The sequence below is a fragment of the Physella acuta genome, unplaced genomic scaffold (genome assembly GCF_028476545.2).
Source record: "Physella acuta isolate Inbredline_101_S28 unplaced genomic scaffold, ASM2847654v3 ptg000112l, whole genome shotgun sequence".
NCBI lineage: Eukaryota > Metazoa > Mollusca > Gastropoda > Physidae > Physella > Physella acuta.
The window spans coordinates 393,491-413,068 of record NW_026731632.1 but is presented as its reverse complement, the minus strand read 5'-3'; the positions used below and the strand labels follow the sequence as shown (position 1 = coordinate 413,068).

General features: G+C 32.1%; 1 pseudogene; it reads right to left on the bottom strand.

The window, feature by feature from the left end:
• Nucleotides 1-17,223: 17,223 nt before the first annotated feature.
• LOC131934587 (ras-related protein Rab-24-like) lies at nucleotides 17,224-18,081 on the bottom strand (annotated as a pseudogene).
• Between the last annotated feature and the right edge of the window lie 1,497 nt (nucleotides 18,082-19,578).

Below are 19,578 nucleotides of genomic sequence, written 5' to 3'. Positions count from 1 at the left end.
TTATTTTCTTTATATTATTTCTTAGCTTGCGGAGAGATTGAAAGCCTTTATCTGCCCGTCCGTAGTTCTGTAACAGGATTTAATGTTAGCTGGACAGTTGATGGATGAGTACAGATCTCACTTTCTACTTCCTCTTTTGTACGAAACGTTTGGCTAAATAAGTATGTTAACAATTTGTGTAAATATCGCGATATTAAAAAAAATTTAAAAATAAAATAAAAAAAAAAATAAAAAGAATGTGCTCTGGATTTTTTTTTAAACCAGTAACGGTAACGATTGAATTGTAGACAGTGGAAACTTTTTGCACTATAAATAGATTCCCTTCCAGAACACGAGTTCATGATCGGATACTGGTCAGTGTGTGGGTAAGTGACACAGTAAAAAAATCATATTGTAAATGGACGAGTCAGAATACTATTTGGGGAAAATGATGAAAACACTTTTCTTTGATTGCTATCTAATTAATGTAATTGTTATCATTATTGTCCCTTTATTATAAAATATACAATCATGTAATGTGTTCTAGTTTTTAACTTTCTAGGTAAAGAACATTTCATTTGAGAATAGTCATGTTTTTTTTTTTTTCAATAACATTCTTATTGTCTAAGGTTTGCGTTATTTTATGTCATTAAATATGCAACAATAACAGACTCAGATACTATTAAGTAACAGTCTATCATTTGTTATTAAAACTAGTGGATATTTTCTTCTTAGTTTGTCTTCAATACATACGTATTTATTATATTTTGATAGTTTAAGAAATACTTGAAACTTTCTATAAACCAGGATGTTCCGGATTGTCTTAACACTAGTGTCTACTAATTAGTCAGATTTATTTCTTATGTAGATCTATCTACAGAGACTATGTGTAAACTGTCTGAAGGCTACACGGTAGACATAGATCACCTTCTACAACACGGGGCCATCACTGGATTGTTGTGGACAAAATCATCGGGTTACAACACAGACCTAACGGGGGACAAGGAATCGGCTCATGAAAATGTCTGGGAATACAGACACAGCAACACTCTAAGATCTTAAACAGAATTACTGGAACAAGATTTGTGTCGTTTAGAATTTGTTTACGACGGGACCCGAATTGTTGATTTTTTATACTGGATATCTTAGCTGTGTGTTTGTATAAACATACACAATGTTGATTGTTTTGTCTTAACATGATCTGTAAGAACAGTCTGACAAGACAAATAACGAAAATATACATTCAGACAAAGTTAAAAAACATAATTGTAATGAACCCGTAAAATTAGTCAGTTAGGCTTTAGAATCAGATGTGGATTCTCATATTTGATCTACAACGTTTTGAAATAAAGTCACTCAGTAATAGTAAATGCAGATTTATCAAAATTTCGGTGTTCTATGCGTAATCGAGTCGGAAAAACTCCGAATGTCTGTATGTGTATGTGTGTGTATGTGTGTGTATGTCTGTGTATGTCTGTGTATGTCTGTGTATGTCTGTGAACACCATAACAACCCTGGCTACAGGTCAGTATAAAGACTACTATTGTCCTGTCAGAGCGGTCAGTCTTTTTGAAAGCGTCACCTACTGTCCATCCCTACGGTGTACCCTGTAATTATCTAGTGAATAGATGATGTGGAATTCTGAACCAACATACACGTCAGAACGTTTTTTAGTTTAAAAGGTATTTAAACTCTACTGCCATTTTAAAAATTCATATTTAACCGATGTTGAAAACATACGAATACATTGTCTCCCCTTGCAATTGTAAATTAAATTTAAAAAACAACTAGCAATTTTGATTTTAAAGTTAGTAAAAGGATCAACCCCAAATATTATTTGTCCACTTTAAACTTTTCTCATGAAAATATTTGTTTAGCGAAACTATTCGCATAAGACCGGTCGTGACACAACTATCAATGTGTTATACATTTAAACACTCTGGTAGTACGTACGTTTTTACAAGCCTTTTTTAAACTCACTTCCTCTGTCGTAAGTCGTCAGTCTGTCTAGATTGAAACGGCCGAGTTTACAGATACGGTTAGTAGTTCGTACGTGGGTCAAGACATGGATACAATGCATTATGACATTAAATTTGACTTAATTGGTTGAAAAAAAAAATTTTTTTTTATTGATTAATTAAAATATTGACCAAATCAATACGCTGTCTCATCAAACTATTCCACACTATCAGACTACGTCATCACATTCATTATTTACACTCGAAATCTAGTTCTGTTTTCACATTTTACTAAATATTAGTTAACTAGTGCCAGTATCATACCAGACTTCACCCAACTCTCCATAGCAATTAAATTTGTATTTGTTACTGCCGATGGAAGTCATTAGGAGATCACGTGATTGCTTTACTTCAGATGTCCCAGATTCGAACACCAGGCAGGTCAAGGTCATTTGCTACCCATCCGCGTAAAAAAAATCAAAACATGGATGTTGTTTTTAATTATTAATTTAATATTATTTTATTCAGTTATTATTTAATAACACATTATTACACTACACATTAATACCTGTGTTAGCGGGAATGGTTAAATTAATTCCTGGATGCCAGAATAGCAGACATTATTGTCTTTAGATTTGACGTCTATTACATCAACAATTACCTGAGATTATCATCGGTCAAATGTGTTCTCAAATTGTTCTTCACAGGCAAGGTTTCATTGTAAATCCTATACATTTTTTGTGTTTGCCAGATTTGATGAAGAAGTAATTTAAACTCCATTCTTCTTGAAATGTCAGAAAACCCATTATATTTTTCTTTTTCTCTTTTTGGCAATGGCTGAGATAAAATGAATACCGTTGTCAAAAGTATCTCTACGGCTGGGAACTGAGATAAAGTGAATACCGTTGTCAAAAGTATCTATATGGCTGGGAACTGAGATAAAGTGAATACCGTTGTCAAAAATATCTCTATGGCTGGGAACTGAGATAAAGTGAATACCGTTGTCAAAAGTATCTCTACGGCTGGGAACTGAGATAAAGTGAATACCGTTGTCAAAAGTATCTCTACGGCTGGGAACTGAGATAAAATGAATACCGTTGTCAAAAGTATCTCTATGGGCCGGTTGAGGAAGACTCGCGTGTATGTTCTATGTGAGAGTGAGTTCCTTGATACCTTACCTACTCACCTTACAGACTCACGTGTATGTTCTATGTGAGAGTGAGTTCCTTGATGCCTTACCTACTCACCTCACATACTCAAGTCTGTTTTTAGAAAAAAACTTTCATCATTGAAAGCCCGTTAGACGTGTTATTAATACATGTTACATTATGGCTTTGGAGTTTCATGGAATTATTTCTAGTTTATATTGTTTGAATGTTTATTATTTTTTATTATTATTAAAAACTAGTTTATTAAATAAAGAGTATGATTTCAATTTGTAAATGTTAAAAAGCAATATTTTAGAAATATTTTTGATCCTTAGTTAAAACGATTGCATTGAAAATATGTGTGTAAACTGATTTATTCTATAAATTGGATTTAATTTAAGCAGATATATTCAAGTCATTAGACTATTACATGGTTTAAGCAACATAAATCTGTTGCGTGTGAACTATAATTTTGTTTCTTTAAATGACCAAAAATAGTTAGCATTTTTTAAAACTAATACATAATACTTTATCACTTATTGAACGCCAGTATTATTTTTTTTCCAAGTAATTATGACTATTTGTTTTAAAAATTATATAACAATTAACTACGCTGGTTATGCAAATTTCATATAACAATAACGATTAAGAAAATTTAACATAAAAGCAAGGTACCATCTTGTCTAATGAAGGAATCAAGGAATAATTGCACAAAATACAACAACACGGTGTAAGGCAAGGAGAAAATGACAGGACTCACGTGTGGGTAAAGAAATGAATCTTCATTGAAAGATGTTAGACCAGGGGTCGGCAACCTTTTGAGACGGAAGAACCAAAAGTTACAATCTGCAAAATGTGCACTTCGGTGGTGCATCTATTCTCGATTTTTTGTTTTAATTTTGTATAAGGTTGTTGTTGTTTTTTATTTTATGATATTTTTGAGTTTTGAAAATTATTATGAAACCGGAGAGCCGCATCTTGACATCAAAAGAGCCGCAGGTTTCCGACCCCTGCGTTATATGGTTATAACAAGGTTATTAAAATGTATTCATGATTGAGTTAAAATTGCTTTAAGGGGTCGGCAACCTTTTGAAGCGGAAGAGCCAAAAGTTACAATTTTCAAAATTTCCCTGGTTTTAAAGAGCCACTAACATTTTCTTTATTTCAAATATTTTATTTTTTTATTAAGAGTATTAGTATTTGTTCAAAGAGCTGGAGAGCCGCATCTTGATATCAAAAGAGCCGCAAGGTTGCCGACCCCTGCTTTAGCTACTTTATTATAAATACAATAAATTGTGAAATACACATATTTTAACAGGCACAAAGGACTTACTTCTCAACGTTGCTGAAATTAAAATTTCTTCTATAAAGCATTTAAAATTTCAAACTGCTAAGGCGTACATAAAAGTGCTAACTACAAAATTACAGTAATTTTACATTGTATTCGATAAATATTGTTATGTTGTTAATTATGTATTTTTACCTAAAATAAAATTATAGATATTCATTTATAAAGCAAAACATGTATATCAAAAAGTAAATTTACATATTTAGAAAGTACTGGTGTTTGGTTGTCTACCTTTGCATTTTTTACATAAAGGAAAAGTATATCAACATATATGATGTCGATTGTTATCCATGTTAAAACAATTGTTTTTAATAATCAGTTTTTATATATCCTCTAAAAATGGGAAAAAAAATGATTGCATTTGAATATATAATATATAATACCGAAACACTCTTTAACTAACTAATAAGAAAAGCGTTGTTCTTTATACTGTACTAATAACCCGGACATGTAAAAGTATTTTTATACTAGTTAGTTACTGTAAATATTGCTGTTGCTTTCAAAATGTATAAAAATTAGTTTTGAAAGTGTTTTGACCAACGGCTAGATAATTCTGTTAGGTGAAGATGTATGGGTAGAATTAGTAGACGGTACGGCGATTACCATTGGCGTAAAGACTTCCCCTCTATATCTCTATACGGCGATTACGAGCTCAAATTATTGCTCATTAGCCATACGTAGTGGTCTAGTGATAGAGAGCTGGACTGCATACGTAAGTCTCGAGTTCGAATCCGGGTTCAAGTCAGTAGACCGTCCATGAGTCCACCCAATTCTGATGGGTAACTAACTCACGTTAGGAAAAGTAAAGGCGGCTGGGCATAGTGCTGACCACACTATCTCTTCATATGCCGTTTTCACAGAAAAAACAAGTGAACTCTACTTCACTTTGAAAAGGAAACTTTACTTTTAGCCAGACAGACTGGCTCAAGCATTTCTCTCACCCATGTTACCAGTCGAGAGACATGTCCATAGCACCACCTGGTTTAGACATGAGGGGAGATTCGGTCACATGACCTACTGTCTCGAGCCAGGGTTACGCACTCGTGAGACTTGTGCTTTCAGGCTTTTTTCTCCGGGGGGAGGAGGGCACTTGATATTATCGGGGGGGGGGGGGAGGGGGCACTTGATATTTTCGGGGGGGGGGGGGGGCGGTCAACATTTCTCGGGGGGAGGGGCACTTGATATTTTCGAGGGGGGGGGGGGGCGGTCAACATTTTTTTTGGGTGGAGGGGGCACTATTAAAAGTGTATGTTTACTATACAAAGTCCATCTCGTTCGGGAGGGGGGGCGGTAGATTTTCTTCCGGGGGAATGCCGCCCTCCCCCCCTCCCCCAAAGAGATGCCTGGAAGAAACTCTGACTCGTGTTTATAGTATCAACAAGCACGGATACTTCGACTTTAATGCGGGTCGCCAGTGTGAAATCTAAATGATAAACATAACATAAGACAAGAATTGGTGTTGTAACATAGATAGAACTCTCCAAATCAAGGGTTACCTCAGTTCCTGTTGATGTATGACCACCTTTCGTTTCGGGTAACAATCGGGGCAGACTAAAATATTGTCAATGTATTTAAACAAATTAATACAATGTTAGATTCAGTAAATAGCAGTGATCGTTTAGTGATTACATTCATCCGGGTAGCTAGTTTAGTTGTATCTATGTTCTAAATTGTAATAGTCGGACGTAATTTCCTGCAATTTATCTGTGTGTATTACCTGTCAAAATGCTATGCACCATGTGGCTTTTTGACTCTAATGTCAGCCTACTTACTTTCTTGGTATGCTTCTGTAGCATTTTCTATCCAAGAATAAAATACAATGCAGCTGTTAAAATGTGTTTTCTTTTTAAGTTTACTCTCGTAGATGGGTTGATGTCCCTAGGTGACTAGTCTTTCCTGCAAAGGCTTCGAACTCGGGACTTCTAGGTTATGCAATCACGCACTCACCTAAATACTTACGTGTTGGTAACGAACAAGAGAACCGTGGGCTTCACACATTCAATGATGTTATGTTAATTGGTTAGAAAATTAGTTAATTAGAAAAATATTATATGGTTAGTAGATTGGTGTGGAGAGTTGGTGGGGTGTTTGATAATTCTAGCATTAGAAAAAAAAACATGGTAGTAGATTGGTATGGAGGCTCGGTGGGCTGTTTAAAAAATATCCATAGAAAAAAAAACTATATGGTAGTAGATTGAATTTCTACTCGACATCGGGATGTGTGCAGGACACACAAGATAATGAGTTGACACATTGGCTATCCTGTTGGGTCACCACCGAGTGCTTCACGTGCATATACACACCATATTTTGTTGTGTTGTGTCCGGGTATTCACATAAGGTATCGGTCTTATTTTGCCCGGCTAAAGTTTCAACATGTTTTATTTATTTCACATTCAGATTCATTCCACACGGCACACAAGGAAATATTTCCAAACAAATATTTCGCCAGTTTTATAGTTTGGAGAAACATGCACTGAGATTATCGTGAATGGCGACAATATTCGTTTTTTCAATTAAATAATACCTCATCTTATAAAAAAAATGTTTATTTTTCCTGAAGCTTTATTTTTAGCATATTTTGTGTTCAAATTTAAGGAATTCAAATTTGTTATTTCCCTGAGCTCATAAAAATTAGAAACTGCGATGACACATAGGCAATGCAAGTTTCCCTTAATGTTCCATACAAAAATTACTTTTTAAAATAAACAAAAAAAAAACCGGGAGTGATCTCCCCTAAACTTTCTCGTATATTCTAATATAACACTACGGGGGATGGCAACTCGGGACATAGATAATATTTTAAATCCATTTTTAATTACTTAAACTTTTTTATAATAGAATAGAAACTCGTACAAAAAAAGAATTGCACACTAAGTGAACGCCAAATAAAATGTGCATAATAGTGCGGGATATTATTAGTACTTTTAAATTCACATGGGTCTTTGTTTTTTTTTTTGAGAAATCATTACGAGAAGCAAAAGAAAAAAAAAACTCGTCTAGTCAAAATTTAAGAATTTACCAGTACAGGTCTCACTGCCCAATGAGTAATCGTTTCTTTTACTGGTTTAAAAATTCTGCTTCTTTTTATTTTCCTTTATATATTTTTTTAGCTTACGGAGATAGTGAAATCCTGTATCTGCTCGTCCGTAGTTCTGTATCAAGATGTGAATTTGTGATGTAAGCTGGTTAATTGGCGGATGATAGTCTATATCTTCGTATATTTTTTTTTTTAAATTTATTGTAAATATGCAACACAAATATCGAGTTGCTGAAAATGGAACGAGCTATAAAATTAAAGTTTTTCGAGTCCTTAGATTTGTTTAATAAAAACGCTAATGCTTTACTGTATAAAAAATGACATATACTGAATTTATTTATTTTTTATTTTGAAAACAAATTTACTAAATATATTTCAACGTTTTTTATGCCTTCTGTATGAACTAAAAAGTCTATGTTTGTCATATTAATTTACCACTTTTTGAGTGCTATTGGTTTTTGAAAATAAAAGATAAGTTTTCTCCCCTGGCAAATGAAAATTTAACTAAAAAATAGAAACATAATTTTAGTTATTAAATTAACATTTTATCTTGCGTACAAGCGGCTTGTTTGTCGTTACAGATGTAAAAATAAATAAAATTAATACATTGCGATAAGGTCATTTTTCTTATCAATGTTTACAGTGTCTATTGTGTTGGTAGAATTAGTGGACCTTACATTACGTTACATTGATTTATTCAGAGGTTGTAGACGTTTAGATTACAAAATGTATCTGTAAGATGGGACTAATTTCACAGACTATTAATATATTTTATCAAACATGGAATTTCAATGTAAGGCATCACTTGATATACATAAAGAAGCTATTGATTTAAAACAATTCAACATAATAATTTAAAACAAGAACATGAGATGTTTGTTAATCGATTGTTTGGTTTAATGACTTTTGCTCTATCTATTTATGCGACGATTACCATTGGTTTAATAATTCTCCCTCTATATCTCTATACAGCGATTACCAGCTCAAGTTATTGCTCATTAGCCAGACAGACTGGCTCAAGCTTTTCTATCACCGATGTTACCAGTCAAGAGACATGTCCAGAGTACCTTCAAATCAAGAGCTACTCAAGTTTCATAGGATGTGTGACCACCTCACTAATCTCACTCGGGTCAGACTAAAATATTGGAAAAAAATAATTAAAACAACGGTCGGTAAGTAAATTTGTATTTATCTTAATGTTACTAATGAATTTTGTCTTACCTATGACAGCTTATAAAAAAAATGTATGCCCATACCATATGGAAAACATTGAATGTGATAATTTAAAAACTGATGATATCATTTCGTGTAGAATTTTATTCTAGTCGTTAAATGTTAATGTGCACACTTTTTGTTAGCTAAAGAATGTCTTGCGTGAAAGAAAGTCTTGTCTTAGTGTATAAGTCAAGCGTATACTGTCTCTAGTCACGTCCGTCTTGTTATTTAGTGTTGAGGAATGCACAATCAATTTAGACTTCTAGAGAACGATACAGACTCTTAAAATGTGATTTTTATAGATATCATTCTCGGATCATATAGCCTTCTGGGTCCACACCGTGAGCATCACATTTATAAAATTAGAATTTTGTTTTTGTATACGTAGATGTTCTGGTGGTGACTTCAAATTAAATCGATGTTCTTAATTGCATAGATGTACGACTTCGTTTTCACATACCATAAGAATCTTGTGCTAACGCCTCACTTTTTAAATAACAATATACATTCATGCTACTATTTTTATTTTAGTTGTTTTATTTTTATTTTATCTTACTTTTGTTTTTATTTGTTCATACATTTTTATATATTTAAAATTTTGAAATTGTCAAGAAAGACTATGCATTTGTGTGTTTTCAAAATTTAGCAAAACAATTATTAACTAGATGATGTTATAATTTAAGACAGTTTATAATGTTTCATAAACATATGTATAATTAAACGGTCTAATTTGTACAATTTTTATTTCAAATGTAATTTAATATATTCTATCAGCATAACATACAGTGTTAAAAAATGAAAAAAACAATGGTAATTTTATAATCAATTATTTTCATTTATTTTTTTACAACTACAACATTGACTAATGTTTCTAGAATATTATAAATTGCTATCTCCCCTGTTTAAATTATTATTTATTTTTAAAAATGGAAACTAATTAGATAAAAAGGTTCTAATGCTAACGACTCACTGATTCCTATACATATTTTTATTGTTTGTCTTAAGCATGTGTAGTCAGACTGTTCCTATAGAGCTAGTCGAGACAAATCTATCAACATTGTGTATGTAAACACAAACACAAATCTACGATATACAGAATACAATAAAACGTTTCGGGTTCCCGTTTGAAACAAATTCTAAACGACACAAATCTTGTTCTAGTAATTCTGTTTAAGATCTTAGAGTGTTGCTGTGTCTGTATTCCCTGACATTTTCATGAGCCGATTCCTTGTCCCCCGTTAGGTCTGTGTTGTAACCTGATGATTTTGTCCACAACAATCCAGTGATGGCCCCGTGTTGTAGAAGGGGATCTATGTCTACCGTGTAGCCTTCAGACAGTTTACACATAGCCTCTGTAGATAGATCTACATAAGAAATAAATCTGACTAATTAGTAGACACTAGTGTTGAGACAACCCGGTACATCCTGGTTTATAGAAAGTTTCAAGTATTTCTTAAACTATCAAAATATAATAAATACGTATGTATTGAAGACAAACTAAGAAGAAAATATCCACTAGTTTTAACAACAAATGATAGACTGTTACTTAATAGTATCTGAGTTTGTTATTGTTGCATATATAATGACATAAAATAACGCAATCCTTAGACAATAAGAATGTTATTGAAAAAAAAAACTTGACTATTCTCAAATGAAATGTTCTTTACCTAGAAAGTTAAAAACTAGAACACATTACATGATTGTATATTTTATAATTAAGGGACAATAATGATAACAATTACATTAATTAGATAGCAATTAAATAAAAGTGTTTTTATCATTTCCCCAAATATTAACCTGACTCGTCCATTTACAATATGATTTTTTTTTCTGTGTCACTTACCCACACACTAACCAGTATCCGATCATAAACTCGTGTTCTGGAAGGGAATCTATTTATAGTGCAAAAAGTTTCCACTGTCTACCATTTAATAGTTACGTTACTAGTTTTAAAAAAAATCTAGAGCACATTCTTTTTATTTTAATTTTAATTTATATTTTTGTATTTGCTTTTGAATATGGCGATATTTACACAAATTGTCAACATACTTGTTTAGCCAAACGGTTCGTACAAAAGAGGAAGTAGAAAGTTTAAGATCTGTACTCAATCCAGCTATTCTAATCTACAGACATGCAAGTGGCCCTACAAGCTAACGGACAACGAAATCTACGAGTTAGATCTTCCACCAACTATCCAGCTAACATCAAATCTTGTTACAGAACTACGGACGGACAGTTAAGGCTTTTAATCTCTCCGCAAACTAACAAATAATATAAAGAAAATAAAAGGAAGCCAATTTTGACTAAAGGAGATTGTTTTTCTTCTCAGCAAATAAAATTGAATGTGTCAAAAGTAATCATAATGATCAACATTTGTGTTGAATTTATTTATTTGTTTCTTATCCTATGGTTGACATATATTTAAAACAATGTTAAGGGAAACAACTTAAATATATATTTCCTAAATCGATATAAATACTGAATACATTGTTTAGTAACATAATAGTGAAATATCTTTTACTTATTATTTATTGATTATAAAACGATATTATTTTACATGTGAAAATGTGTTAACATAAAATTAAGTTTACATAATGAAAGTTATTTATGTATATTATTTACTTTGTGAAAACTTATCGTTTTAGGAATAACTATATTCAAAAATTCGAGAAAATGTAACCAATTGTGTTTCGTTATAGCTCCTTGTACTGCTTTGAGTTACATATTTTTTACAATACAAAAATAAATAAATAAATATTCAGTCGATGCTAGAGGCATGATGGATAGTGGCTGAAACACAATCTGAAGTCCTTTGGAAACACGGTATCTTCTGCAACCACAACCGTAATCTTAGTCTGCGTGAGGGCTGTGAAAATACAATTAGGTTGTTGTCCTCTAGCCCAGGGGCGGCAACATGCGGCTTGCGAGCTGCATGCGGCTCTTTTGACGTCCAGATGCGGCTTTCCAGCTCCTTGGACAAATATTAATAGTCATATAATTTCATTTTTACTGGACTGTGGGTACGACTTTACCCTGCTTTCAATAGGATGGAAGATACGACTGGTGAGAACCAAAGGATAGAAGAGAACGGGCAAGTTATTCAAACCGATATCCAAGCCAGTTAGTCGGTGTTTGCCGTGTTGATTCCTGACTGGGTAATGGAAGACATCCCCTGAGCCGGTGATATCCGTAAAGAAAAAATAAAATTAAAATTATCAGCTTCTAAAGTGGATTGAGATAGTCCTAGAATAATATTATTTGATTATTAATTTTACTATTCTGGCGAAACATGTCTATGTTTGTATGAATAAATATTATTTCATATTTAAAGCTATTTATTTTAAATAACAAATCAACTTTATTTACCTAATCCTAATCAAATACCGAATATTGAACTCAAAATCTTGTGGCTCTTTAAAAACTGGGAAAGTTTGTAAATTGTAACTTTTGGCCCTTGCATATCAAAAGGTTGCCGACCCCTGCTCTAGCCCGTGACATGTGAATATGTAGTGCACATATCTCTAGTTGATTCACGTTATTTATAATATTTGACTTAGGTAACTGTCAACTCACAAGATAAAAAAAAACTGTTTTAGTATCCCTTACCTGAAACTGTAAACAAGGTCCAGCCTGGGGTCTGCTGTAATGTACACTGAACATATGTGGGATGATGTAGTTAGTTTCTACATAATTATTTTAATTCTTCTGTAAGATCTAAAATGTCTATGTAGTTCATTTTTATTGAGCGGTCATTTGATTTTCATCGATTTTTAGAAACCAAATATTTAATGTGCTCCCCTGAAAGTTGCTAATTATACGAAACAATTGAACCATTATTTTAGTTAACCAATTGGTATTTTTCATGCAGACAAGCAGCTCGCTACCCTTGGGGATTTAAATACATTGGTTAATACATTGCAAAAAGGTCATTTGCGTCGGTGATTGCAATATAGTCTATTAACTATTGTTGCAAAAATAGTTTTATTTCATCGTTTTGCGTTAAGAAACAATTTAGATAGAATGTACTAGAACAAAACTATGTTATGGCCTATTAAATAGATTTCATAGGATAATATTACAGACACGACAAGGCAAAAACAAATGACACAGATAATAGAAATACACGACACAGCATATTTAAACCACAAGGTAAAAATACTAAACTTTTACTCACTTCTAATGCTGCGATTTTGTTCAAAATTTTCAGAAATGCACACACAAATGTCGTATATTTTAAAATATTTTAAAACTACCATATAACTGATTCCATAATCTTAGATTTAAATAAAACACCTAATTATAATGTTAATGTGTTGCTACTTATAAGCCTTTAAAGGTTTTTAATAATACACCTGAAGATCTAAAAAAAAATTCTAATTAATAAACCGATTAAGATTTTTCTGTAACCTTTATTTTGTTTAAAATATTTTTCAAAATAAATTTCTAGCTGTTTGAAAGGGAAGAATATTTAGATTTAATTTGTCTCAGTGTACTCATCATACATACTGCTGATAATATTTATAGTATTATTTGTCTTTAATAAGATCCACTTATAACCCCTATCTCATCAACCCACCACCGAATAAGGAAGAAACGAGGAAGGAAAAAAAATTCTGATAGTTGAATCATCATTTAACTACACATTTTAATTTTCAGGTAAAAAATAAAATCGTAAATCGCCCTTATGTCTTATATATAAGTGGGCCATCTTAGTTGAATGAAAGTACATGTAAGAAAGAAGTATTACTATTGTAAATCTGTATCAGTCCTCATTTGACACTTAATGCTGTGATAGAAGACGTTTAAAGCCGATGCTGACATAATAGGATTAAGTATATAAATGTAGATCTATATAATTTTTCTATTATTGTATTATTATTGTTTTTTTTTAATAAGGTAAAATATTTTAATCGGACCCACGTGCCATTTGTGAGGTGGTCATAAATAAACGGTATATAAAGTAGCCCTTGATTTGAAGACTATTATTTATTTCTGTGTGGTATCTATGGCATCATACTGGTAAATGTTGGTAAAAAAATTCGCCAACGATGGTCTGTGAGCCGACAGAGTCATCCAGCCGTTGGTCAGAACACTTTCAGCACCGCGGTTCAAATAAATTAAAACCAATGTGAAGGTTGTTTATTGAACGCTAGTACGTGAAATTAACTCAGTATATAAACCAACGTTTTTCTTTTTAGTCAGTTAAATAGCTTTGTGGTATTATATATTCAAATGCAATCATTTGTTTTATTATAACGGACATATAAAACATGGTTATTAAAAATACGTGTTTTAACATTAATAACAATCTACATAACAATCCACATAATGTATGTTAAATAATTGTCCTATTTCAATATGTTATTTTCGTAGTCTGTGTTGGTTTTTTTTTAATTAATGGAGAGTATGTAGTGTATACATTTAACTCTTTAGCACAGGGGCATGGGGGGGGGGGGGGTGTAGGTTCAGGAGTTAAGGGTTCAAAGGGTTAAACCTGGGAATGGCGAGGTCTAGTGGTAGACTGCGCGTCTGTTAACCCGATAGTCACGTGTAAGTAACCTGGGCTCGAGACAGTAGGTCATGTGACCGAATCTCCCCTCATGTCCAAACCACGTGTTGTTATGGACATGTCTCTTGACTGGTAACATGGGTGAGAGAAATGCTTGAGCCAGTCTGTCTGGCTAATGGGCAATAACTTGAGCTGGTAATCGCCGTATAGTGAAATAGAGGGAGAGTTATTAAACCAATGGTAATCGCTGTATAGAGAGATAGAGGGAGAGTCATTAAACCAATGGTAATCGTCGCATAAATAGATAGAGCAAAAGTCATTAAACCAAACAATCGAATTACAAACATCTCATTGTATTGTTTTACATTTTTATGTTGAATTGTTTTAAAATAATAGCTCCTCTATTTATATACAAACATTTTTTTTTTTACAACCTGTAAATTAAGTTCCATCTTGCTGATACATTTTGTGTTCTAAACGTTTACAACCTCTGAATAAATCAATATAACGTAATGTAAGGTCTACGCATTCTACCAACACACCTTCACTGCCTGCCGGTGGCATCAGCCTAGTAAATGTTGGTAAAAAAATTGCCAGCGATGCTCTCTGAGCCTACATTGTCTTGCAGCTTTTGGTCAGAGCACTTTAAAAGCTACATTTTATAAGTTTTGAAAAAAAAGAAACTTTTACAGTAACTATTATATACATATTAGTCAAAGTAAAAATGGGCCTGTAAATATTTAATAAAGCACCGTTGTTCAGATAAATTAAAACCATTGTGCAAATTGTTTATTACATGTAAGTACGTGATATTAATTCAGTATATAGACCAACAATTTTCTTTTTAGTTAGTTACAGAGTTTTGTGGTATTATTTTCAAATACATTCATACTTTTTAAATTATTAAAAACAATTGTTTTAACAATGACAAAGACCGACATAAGTTGTGTTACTATACTTTTCCTTTTTATAAAAAAATTCCAAGGTAGACAACCAATACAATTATTTCAAAATTATATAAAATGAAAAAAAAAAGATAAAACATCTTCGCTTTTCAAATGATGCTTGTGAATTAAACAGATACAAATTTATCTCTACTTAAAACACATCATGTTTTATCGTATACTACTAAACATTTGTTAAAGTATGTAACAATTACATATACAAGCCCGCCTTAGTAATTTGAAATTTTAAATCTATTAACAAAGGAAATTTTAATGTATTAATTTTGTAATTCGACACTAGTGCTATTTCTGTCCATGTGAACTTTTGACTCAGCAGCACACTAAACTAAGCAGTGAAGAGAAACCTAGTTTGCACACCTTATTTTAATCTAGTTCTTATGCCATTTTATTGTTTCCCTTTGATTATTATATATGCAATTGATGTTCATTGTTCATGTCTTTGATGCTGTGTAAAATCTATCAAATATATTATTATTATTGATTTAAATGTTTAAAACAATTGAATTAATTAAAAAAAAATCTACCCCCTCCTCTCTCCCCCTCTATCCACTTTACCCTCAGACATGATAACCCCACAATCCCTTTAACTGTTCCAACGACCCCACCACCCACCGCAACATCAATATCCAGAACTTATTTAAAGTTCTAAATCTTGTCTCTTTCCCCTCATCTTTCACACTGCAACCCTTTGAAAACTCAATGCGACCACTATAACACCCTTTCAACTAGTCAACTTAAGTTGTTTCCCTACATAGAAAATGCTTCACTGTCCCATTGACCCTCTCTGAAAAAATTCCTTTCCTCTCCCCACCCAGACTTCTGACACTTTCATTTGACCTTCACCCCTTTTACTGTCATCATTTGCAATTTTTTTATAATCAAATACATGACATCATGTAAATATACATTATGTACATTTGCAAAACCTTTCGTTTTCATTTGATGTTCAAAATTATGTTAAAAAATTTGATGTTGATGTACTTGTTTAATTGCAAATAAAAGTATTAAAAAAAAAAATTTTTACACCATTTTCCCCAAATATTAACCTGACTCGTCCATTTACAATATGATTTTTAAACTGTGTCACTTACCCACACACTGACCAGTATCCGATCATGAACTCGTGTTCTGGAAGGGAATCTATTTATACTGCAAAAAGTTTCCACTGTCTACCGTTTAATCGTTGCCGTTAGTGGTTTAAAAAAAATGTTGAGCATATTCTTTTTATTTTTATTTTTTATTTTTGTTTTTGCTTTTGAATATGGCGATATTTACACAAATTGTCAACATACTTGTTTAGCCAAACGGTTCGTACAAAAGAGGAAGTAGAAAGTTGAGATCTGTACTCAATCCAGCTATTCTAATCTACAGTCATGCAAGTGGCCCTTAAAGCTAAAGGACAATGAAATCTACGAGGATATAGATCATCATCAAACTAAACAGCTAACATCAAATCTTGTTACAGAACTACGGATGGGCAGTTAAGGCTTTCAATCTCTCCGCAAACTAAGAAATAATATAAAGAAAATAAAATGAAGCCAATTTTGACTAAAGGAGATTGTTTTTCTTCTCAGCAAATAAAATCGAATGTGTCATAAGTTACCATAATGATCAACATTTGTGTTGTATTTCTTTATTTGTTTCTTATCTTATAGTTGACATACATTTAAAACATAGTTAAGGGAAAAAAAACTTATATATATATATATATATATATATATATATATATATATATATATATATATATATATATATATATATATATACACCTATATTATACATTCACACATACATTTTATATTATAGTACTAATAGTCAGGGTCTGTAATGAAGCATTTTTAAAATTGAATATTAATATATGCGTGATCGAACTACACTTTTAAAGAGACATAGTTAAAATTGTACAATTATTATTACACAATTTCTATGTCCAGAAGCCTTTACAGAAATGTAATGTGAGACAAGTGTTTTTTTATGTACTGTTCTTTATCAGTTTGCTGGTTAACAAAGCTTTCATAATACAATACTTAATCATTTGTTAAATGAAGTCAATAGTTTCATTTAATTACTTCACTACTCGTAGAACATAGTTGCACATTGCATAGTCTAGTGTTCCTGTGATTTAACTTGTCAGTATTTGGGACTTTCAATTTAGTCATTATGTTAGCTCTGTACTTAAGTAATTTACATTTTTTAAAACAACAAATCAAACAAGCTATCAACTACTACAAGAAGCACATAAATGTTTCTTGGGTGTTTTTCTGACATGTACAGCATCATTGTTATCTTGATTTAGAGTGGACGCCTTCACAGCTAAATAACCATCAGTAATTATTATAAACATTTGTTTCAATATCTTAGCCTGACTTGCTAGAGGTTTCATAGACTTCACCTCTTACGTCTAGAGCTAGGGCTTTAGCTTCTTTCTCGTCTACTGTGAGCATATCTGGATTCTCCTCAACAATGTCATACTTAGTTAAACAAAGATACATTTGACAGCCTTCTTCGTGCTTTTGTAATTCACCTATCCAAAATCTAGCTCTGTCAAAACTTGATTTATCTGTAAGGTCATAACTAACAATAGCAGCTCTGGCCCCTCTGTACTAGATCCTGCTCATAGCTTCATATCTTTCACTACCTGCTGTGTCCCATATTCCTATAATAACATTTTTATTTCTTGTTGTTACTGTCTTTGCTCCAAAAGCAGCACCTGTAGTGTTTTGTATGGTACAGTATCACCCAGAAATCTGTTGTAGCGTTCAACAAGGCTTGTTTTACCAGCATACGCTTTTCCGAGAAGGACAACTTAGCAGTCCACCTTCCCTCCACTCATCTTTTACTCTTTAATTAATTGCATCCGAAATTGAAAGATTTAGTTTGGTTGTTTCGAAAGAGAGACAACAGAAAATAAATATTTTGGTCATTTGATGAATTTCGGTCACAACCAGTCATTTGAAATTAAATAAAACTGTAAGAGTTTACACGGTAAATAACGGAATTTGGCGTAGCGTTTTGTAAATGGAGATTTTTTTGGGTCTTAACGTTTATAATTCAAAACCACTAAAGGTTATACTTGTAGCAACAAGTTAAAATTATAATTTTGTATTTTATTTAAATATAATAATACACTACAGTTATATGAAAACATTTATAGCAGTTAATTATCGTTATGATAAGTAATGTTTGGCTTTGCTATTTCTGCTGGAAAACGTATCCAATAACATTTTTATTTCTAAAAACAAATATAGAAAGTTACCTCCCATAATGTATTTAATGCACACTGACCCGTGCAGAACAATTTTCTAACAATAACAAATAAATAATGTTCTGTAATAGATTCGCATCATACAGCGTGAGTTGTTTTCTTGTTTAGTTGATAGGGTATGTTTTGACATTGGGTATGAATTTTGGCGTATATTTTGATTTTCGGTTGCTAATAACTCGGAAGACGAGTTTTTCTTCTGAATAAAGTTTCACGTGTCATTATACAAATGACCTTAATAAAGTATCACATTACATGATACAAATGTGATATACTGCCATCACTGCCTTGATAAAGTATCAACTTACATGATACAATTGTAATATACTGGCATCACTGTCTTGATAAAGTATCACATTACATTATACAAATGTAATATCGTTCCATCACTGAGTTGGTAAATTATCACATTACATGATACAAATGTAATATAGTGCCATTACTGAGTTGGTAAAGTATCACATTACATGATACAAATGTAATATCGTTCCATCACTGAGTTGGTAAATTATCACATTACATGATACAAATGTAATATAGTGCCATTACTGAGTTGGTAAAGTATCACATTACATGATACAAATGTAATATCGTTCCATCACTGAGTTGGTAAATTATCACATTACATGATACAAATGTAATATAGTGCCATTACTGAGTTGGTAAAGTATCACATTACATGATACAAATGTAATATTTTGACATCACTAAGTTGGTTAATTATCACATTACATAATACACATGAATTATTACTGGCATCACTGAGGTGTAACGTATCACATGTCAGGATACAATATCTCCACACAACTGAACATGCTGACTCTATCGTCTATCAACTTTATAATTATAACACATTCCATTTGCATTGTTACTTGCTAAGAAGTAACAACTTTTTTAGTCAATATTTAAGGATTTACTAATACATCTTTCACTGTCCACTGAATAATCGTTTCTTTTACTAGCATTAAGTTTTCACTTGTCTTTATACTTTCTATTAATTTTTTTTCTCAGACCTAATGATACCATGTGTCTTAATAAAATTGTGAAGCCATAGGCCTACTGTTGGCACACAACAAAAACTTCTCGAAAAAAAATTAAAAAAAAGGTTAAAAACGTAACGTTTTGAGTTTCAGAATTAGTTTTTATTAAATTACA